Here is a 7,656-nt window from a genome sequence, read left to right on the forward strand (position 1 = left end):
GATGGGACTTGTAGTTCAAAAAAGTAACTTTTACAAGCTCTGCTTATTATAGCAGGACAGTTCATACGTTCTTGTAGTCCCTCTGGAAATAATGTAAATGACCTGCATGTATTGGGCCAAGACATTCATCTGCTGCAGGGGCAGCCTTTGACCTCCCCATGGCCCCAATCCAGATTGCCTCATTCACCACATCAACTATTTGCATTGGGAGGAAAGCTCCCATTGGAGTCAATGAGAGCTTTCTTCTGATGCAAATAGTAGTCATGGGCAAAGGAAACATGGTATGTGGGGAGGGGGACTTTAACCCTTTGGCTTCACTGAGGTCCCAGTCCACATAAGAACATAAGAACATAAGAAGAGCCTGCTGGATCAGGCCAGTGGCCCATCTAGTCCAGCATCCTGTTCTCACAGTGGCCAACCAGGTGCCTGGGGGAAGCCCGCAAGCAGGACCCGAGTGCAAGAACACTCTCCCCTCCTGAGGCTTCCGGCAACTGGTTTTCAGAAGCATGCTGCCTCTGACTAGGGTGGCACAGCACAGCCATCACGGCTAGTAGCCATTGATAGCCCTGTCCTCCATGAATTGGTCTAATCTTCTTTTAAAGCCATCCAAGCTGGTGGCCATTACTGCATCTTGTGGGAGCAAATTCCATAGTTTAACTATGCGCTGAGTAAAGAAGTACTTCCTTTTGTCTGTCCTGAATCTTCCAACATTCAGCTTCTTTGAATGTCCACGAGTTCTAGTATTATGAGAGAGGGTGAAGAACTTTTCTCTATCCACTTTCTCAATGCCATGCATAATTTTATACACTTCTATCATGTCTCCTCTGACCCGCCTTTTCTCTAAACTAAAAAGCCCCAAATGCTGCAACCTTTCCTCGTAAGGGAGTCGCTCCATCCCCTTGATCATTCTGGTTGCCCTCTTCTGAACCTTTTCCAACTCTAGAATATCCTTTTTGAGATGAGGCGACCAGAACTGTACACAGTATTCCAAATGCGGCCGCACCATAGATTTATACAATGGCATTATGATATCGGCTGTTTTATTTTCAATACCTTTCCTAATTATTGCTAGCATGGAATTTGCCTTTTTCACAGCTGCCGCACACTGGGTCGACATTTTCATCGTGCTGTCCACTACAACCCCGAGGTCTCTCTCCTGGTCGGTCACCGCCAGTTCAGACCCCATGAGCGTATATGTGAAATTCAGATTTTTTGCTCCAATATGCATAATTTTACACTTGTTTATATTGAATTGCATTTGCCATTTTTCCGCCCATTCACTCAGTTTGGAGAGGTCTTTTTGGAGCTCTTCGCAATCCCTTTTTGTTTTAACAACCCTGAACAATTTAGTGTCGTCAGCAAACTTGGCCACTTCACTGCTCACTCCTAATTCTAGGTCATTAATGAACAAGTTGAAAAGTACAGGTCCCAATACCGATCCTTGAGGGACTTTCTACAGCCCTCCATTGGGAGAACTGTCCGTTGATTCCTACTCTCTGCTTTCTGCTTCTTAACCAATTCCTTATCCACAAGAGGACCTCTCCTCTTATTCCATGACTGCTAAGCTTCCTCAGAAGTCTTTGGTGAGGTACCTTGTCAAACGCTTTTTGAAAGTCTAAGTACACTATGTCCACTGGATCACCTCTATCTATATGCTTGTTGACACTCTCAAAGAATTCTAATAGGTTACTGAGACAGGACTTTCCCTTGCAGAAGCCATGCTGGCTCTGCTTCAGCAAGGCTTGTTCTTCTATGTGCTTGGTTAATCTAGCTTTAATCATACTTTCTACCAGTTTTCCAGGGACAGAAGTTAAGCTAACTGGCCTGTAATTTCCGGGATCCCCTCTGGATCCCTTTTTGAAGATTGGTGTTACATTTGCCACTTTCCAGTCCTCAGGCACGGAGGAGGACCCAAGGGACAAGTTACATATTTTAGTTAGCAGATAAGCAATTTCACCTTTGAGTTCTTTGAGAACTCTCGGGTGGATGCCATCCGGGCCCGGTGATTTGTCAGTTTTTATATTGTCCATTAAGCTTAGAACTTCCTCTCTCATTACCACTATTTGTCTTAGTTCCTCAGAATCCCTTCCTGCAAATGTTAGTTCAGGTTCAGGGATCTGCCCTATATCTTCCACTGTGAAGACAGATGCAAAGAATTCATTTAGCTTCTCTGCAATCTCCTTATCGTTCTTTAGTACACCTTTGACTCCCTTATCATCCAAGGGTCCAATTGTCTCCCTAGATGGTCTCCTGCTTTGAATGTATTTATAGAATTTTTTGTTGTTGGTTTTTATGTTCTTAGCAATGTGCTCCTCAAATTCTTTTTTAGCATCCCTTATTGTTTTCTTGCATTTCTTTTGCCAGAGTTTGTGTTCTTTTTTATTTTCTTCATTCGGACAAGACTTCCATTTTTTGAAGGAAGACTTTTTGCCTCTAAGAGCTTCCTTGACTTTGCTGGTTAACCATGCTGGCATCTTCTTGGCCCTGGCGGTACCTTTTCTGATCTGCGGTATGCACTCCAGTTGAGCTTCTAATATAGTGTTTTTAAACAACTTCCAAGCATTTTCGAGTGATGTGACCCTCTGGACTTTGTTTTTCAGCTTTCTTTTTACCAATCCCCTCATTTTTGTGAAGTTTCCTCTTTTGAAGTCAAATGTGACCGTGTTGGATTTTCTTGGCAATTGGCCAGTTACATGTATGTTTAATTTAATAGCACTGTGGTCACTGCTCCCAATCGGTTCAACAACACTTACATCTCGCACCAGGTCCCGGTCCCCACTGAGGATTAAGTCCAGGGTTGCCGTCCCTCTGGTCGGTTCCATGACCAACTGATCTAGGGAATAGTCATTTAGAATATCTAGAAACTTTGCTTCTTTGTCATGACTGGAACACATGTTGGATGTTGGATCTGGCGCAAGCAGATGCCCAGAATGCAGAACAGAATAGTGACAGGCTAGATCCCAGTTGACGCAATGAGCCAGACAAGTAATAAGTTTTAAGAGTCACTTTACTGACAATAGAATATATCACAAGCTCTCTCTCTGTACAAACTCCTCGACCCCCACACCAACTGGCCAGATCTGCCAAGTCTTATAGATAAGGCCAGCTGGTTGCCTTGGATACTTGTCCTTGAGATCTGCACGGACTCTGAGCGTCTTGGCCTTGTAACTCTGCCATGGAAAAAATACTCTCAGGAACCCTTTACTTGCCAACATTCCCCCACCTATTTTTTCCATAGCCTTCTTGCTTAGCATTTCACACCTTATATCACATTTCAACAATACATTTCAGATTATGTTACAGATTCACATTTTCACTTCTTTTCATGTCATTTACATTTACATTTCTTGGTTTTATACGTCTGATACATTTCCTTTTATTTCAGTTTACATCACTTTCATTTGAAAGACAGTTACTCCATTGCTATCTCAGCATTATTGTCATTATGTTTCATTACTCTTCATGATTTCCATCATCCCACTTTTTCCAGTCACTGAAGTCTATATGTTTAATGGAATTTATTTTAAATCTAACAGGTGGAATACCTTTGGTTGTTCTCTCTGATCTGCGTGGTTGTATTTCTGCCTTAGTGTCTGTGTCTGTGTCAGGCGATTCCTCTGTTTCTCTCTCAGAGCTAGAACTTGATTCACTACTGCTGCCTGTTTCTTCTTGTTTTATTGGTACTGTGTCTGCCTGTTCTTGTTCATTACTAACTTCAGTGTTTCCCAACTCCACATATGTTTTCTCTTCCCAATCCTGCTCTATTGCTTGCACGCTTCTGCTTAACACCACAGACCTTTGTTTTGGCATCCAAATTCTGTAATACGTGTTTTCAAATCCCAGCATGTACCCTTTGTCTGCTCTCCTTTGCAGCTTCCCTGTCCTTTTATTTTTGGGAACATGTACCCAGCATTCTGCTCCAAACCTAATCAAATGTTTTAATCTGGGTTTTCTGTCATACAATTTCTGATAAGGAGACATTCCAGTGGCCTTATGGAATATTCTGTTTTGAATGTAAGCTGAATACAGAACACACTCTCCCCAGAAACCTTGTGTTAAAGAGGAGTCACACAGCATTGATCTTATTGAGTCCTGAAGCAACCTGTTCCAGCGTTCAGCTAACCCGTTCTGATGAGGACTATAAGGGGCTGTTAACTCCTGTTTTATTCCTCTTTTATCCAAGTATTCAGTAAAAGAGTGTCCTAAGAACTCTCCTCCTTGATCTGATCTTATTCTCTGTATTTTGACACCAAACTGCACTTCAATTTTTGTAATAAATCTTTTCAGTTTCTCTGCAGCTTCACTTTTAGCTTTTAGTAAATAAGCAGTGCAGAATTTTGAAAAATCATCAACTATTGTCAGGAAATATCTTGCATCCCCCTGAGTAGGTTGAAATGGCCCCACTAAGTCCACGTGTATTAATTGATAAGGTGCATTTGTGCTGGGCATGGCTTCTTTGTTCTTTGCAGCCACAACTGCCCTAGTTTGTTTACACACGTGGCAGTCTACATATTTTTCACAGTTTCTCAATGTCACATCATTACTGTTCTCTGTTGTTTTCACCACATTTTCATATCCTATATGGCCTAGTTTTCTGTGCCATAAATGAACACAATTATTATGGGGTTTCTTATTAGCACACATGAGTACATGATTTGTTTGTTTCACGTGTAAGAACAATGAGTTCCTCACTATTCCTTTCATGAATATTTTTTCTCCTCTCATTACATGCACTGAACCCCTTTTGAACATTACTGTGAACCCCATTTCATTGAGTTTCGACACAGCCATAATGTTACATTCGATATCAGGAACAAACAGCACATCTGTCATAATGGTATTGAAACCTGCTAATTTCACTGTACCCCTACTTTTGATCTGTTTCTTAGATCCATCAGCCATTATTACATGATCCTCTACGTCACAAAATGTATGAAACATAGATTTATCTTTGATTATACTATTTGTTGCCCCACTGTCAATTGCCCATAAATCTTTACAGTTATTTCCCTGCTCATTGTTAATACATTGCTTATTCTTACTAGCATAGATCACCTGTACACATGGTTTTCTTCCTCTTTCTCTTCTTCTTGCTTCACAATTCCTTTGAAGATGTTGCCTGGAACCACAAAAATAACACGCCTTTTGTCCATACAGTCTCTCTTGTGCAGCTTTGTTGTTCTGTTTTTCCACGTTGTGTTTAGACTCAGTCTTTTCCTGCTTTGCCATTTCCTGCCTCCTTTGGAATTCTTGTAAAAGTTTGCCTTCTATATAATCCATATTGAGATTTGCATCGTCCATTGCTTCCAAAGAGCTCACCAGACTATCATAACTTGAATCTAGTGAAGCTAATGTGATATACACTTTTTGCGTTTGAGAATGTTCAATTTCACGTTCTGACAACTCAGTAAACAGTCTGTTTATTTCCAACAAATGCTCTGACATGGTTGTATCTCCAGATAAGCGCATCTGATACAATCTTCTGGCAAGATATATTTTAGAACTGGCAGTCTTTTTCACATGAATATTTCTTAAAGTTTCCCAGGTTTCCTTAGCTGTTGTTGCATCACGCACGTGCAGTAATTGAAAATCATCAATAGCAAGAACAATTAACACCTTTGCCCTCTCATCCAGCCTTCTCCAATCTGCTGGAATAGGCACCCCGGCGGGTGGGTCTTCTGCGATAGCTTTCCACAGGTCTTCTTTCACTAGAAAAGCCTGCATTCTCTGTTTCCAAGTGCCATAATTTTTCCCTGTCAGCCTTTCCAAGGGAATCCCGGCCGATAACGTAATAGACATACTTTCACTTTTCACAGTTCACTGCCTTTGTAATTAGAGCTTCTCACCTCTGTCCTTCAGTCAGGTTTTTTTTTTCCCACGGCTCTCTCACAGCTTTCAGCTCAGCTTTCGGTTTCTCCGTCACTCTGCTGTTTTACTCGCTGGTCTGCAGTTCTGGCTTTTCTCTGCCGCTTTTCTGCAATCCTCAGCACCAGGTAACCCTCAGCACCAGGTAACCCTCAGCACCAGGTAACCCTCAGCACCAGGTAACCCTCAGCACCAGGTAACCCTCAGCACCAGGTAACCCTCAGCACCAGGTAACCCTCCTCTGCTACCACTTGTTGGATGTTGGATCTGGCGCAAGCAGATGCCCAGAATGCAGAACAGAATAGTGACAGGCTAGATCCCAGTTGACGAATGAGCCAGACAAGTAATAAGTTTTAAGAGTCACTTTACTGACAATAGAATATATCACAAGCTCTCTCTCTGTACAAACTCCTCGACCCCCACACCAACTGGCCAGATCTGCCAAGTCTTATAGATAAGGCCAGCTGGTTGCCTTGGATACTTGTCCTTGAGATCTGCACGGACTCTGAGCGTCTTGGCCTTGTAACTCTGCCATGGAAAAAATACTCTCAGGAACCCTTTACTTGCCAACAACACATATGCAGCCAGTCTATGTCCGGGTAGTTGAAGTCACCCATTAGTACCACATTTCCTAGTTTGGATGCTTCCTCAATTTCATATCTCATCTCCAGGTCTCCCTGAGCATTTTGATCAGGGGGACGATAGATCGTTCCCAGTATTAAGTCCCTCCTGGGGCACGGTATCACCACCCACAACGATTCTGTGGAGGAGTCTGCCTCTTTTGGGGTTTCCAGCTTGCTGGATTCAATGCCTTCTTTCACGTATAGAGCGACTCCGCCACCAATACGTCCTTCCCTGTCCTTCCGATATAGTTTATATCCAGGGATAACCGTATCCCACTGGTTTTCTCCATTCCACCAGGTCTCGGTTATGCTCACTATATCAATGCTCTTCTCTAAGACCAAGCACTCCAGTTCTCCCATCTTGGTTCGGAGGCTCCTAGCATTAGCGTACAGGCACTTGTAAGCAGTGTCTCTCTTCAAGTGTCTTTGGCACTTGTGGTTAGGCCTGCGGTAATTTTGCTCTTCTGAATTTATATCCTGTGCCCCTGCTCTCACAATGCCTACTTCTAGGCCTACCCCTTTTAAAATTTCATCATTTCTTTGGTTTTTATCCCTGGGGGGAGGTTTATTCCGAACTGGACCTTTCTCAGCTCCTGTCGGGTTTCCCCCCTCAGTCAGTTTAAAAGCTGCTCTACTACCTTTTTAATTTTAAGTGCCAGCAGTCTGGTTCCATTCTGGTTCAAGTGGAGCCCGTCCCTTTTGTACAGGCCCGGCTTGTCCCAAAATGTTCCCCAGTGCCTAACAAATCCGAACCCTTCCACCCGACACCATCGTCTCATCCATGCATTGAGACTGCGAAGCTGGGCCTGTCTGGCTGGTCCTGCGCGTGGAACCGGTAGCATTTCAGAGAAAGCCACCTTGGAGGTCCTGGCTTTCAGCATCCTACCTAGCAACCTAAATTTTGCTTCCAGGACCTCACGGCTGCATTTCCCCATGTCGTTGGTGCCAACGTGCACCACGACCACTGACTCCTTCCCAGCACTGTCTACCAAACTATCTAAACGACAGGCGATATCCGCAACCTTCGCACCAGGCAGGCAAAACACCTTGCGGTCTACACGCCCATCACACACCCCACTGTCTATGTTCCTAATGATCGAATCACCCACTACAAGGATCCCTCCACTCCCTGGAGATATATCCTCGGCACGAGAGGATAGCTGCTCAT

This window comes from Rhineura floridana, chromosome 1 (genome assembly GCF_030035675.1).
Source record: "Rhineura floridana isolate rRhiFlo1 chromosome 1, rRhiFlo1.hap2, whole genome shotgun sequence".
In the NCBI taxonomy this organism is placed as follows: Eukaryota; Metazoa; Chordata; class Lepidosauria; order Squamata; family Rhineuridae; genus Rhineura; species Rhineura floridana.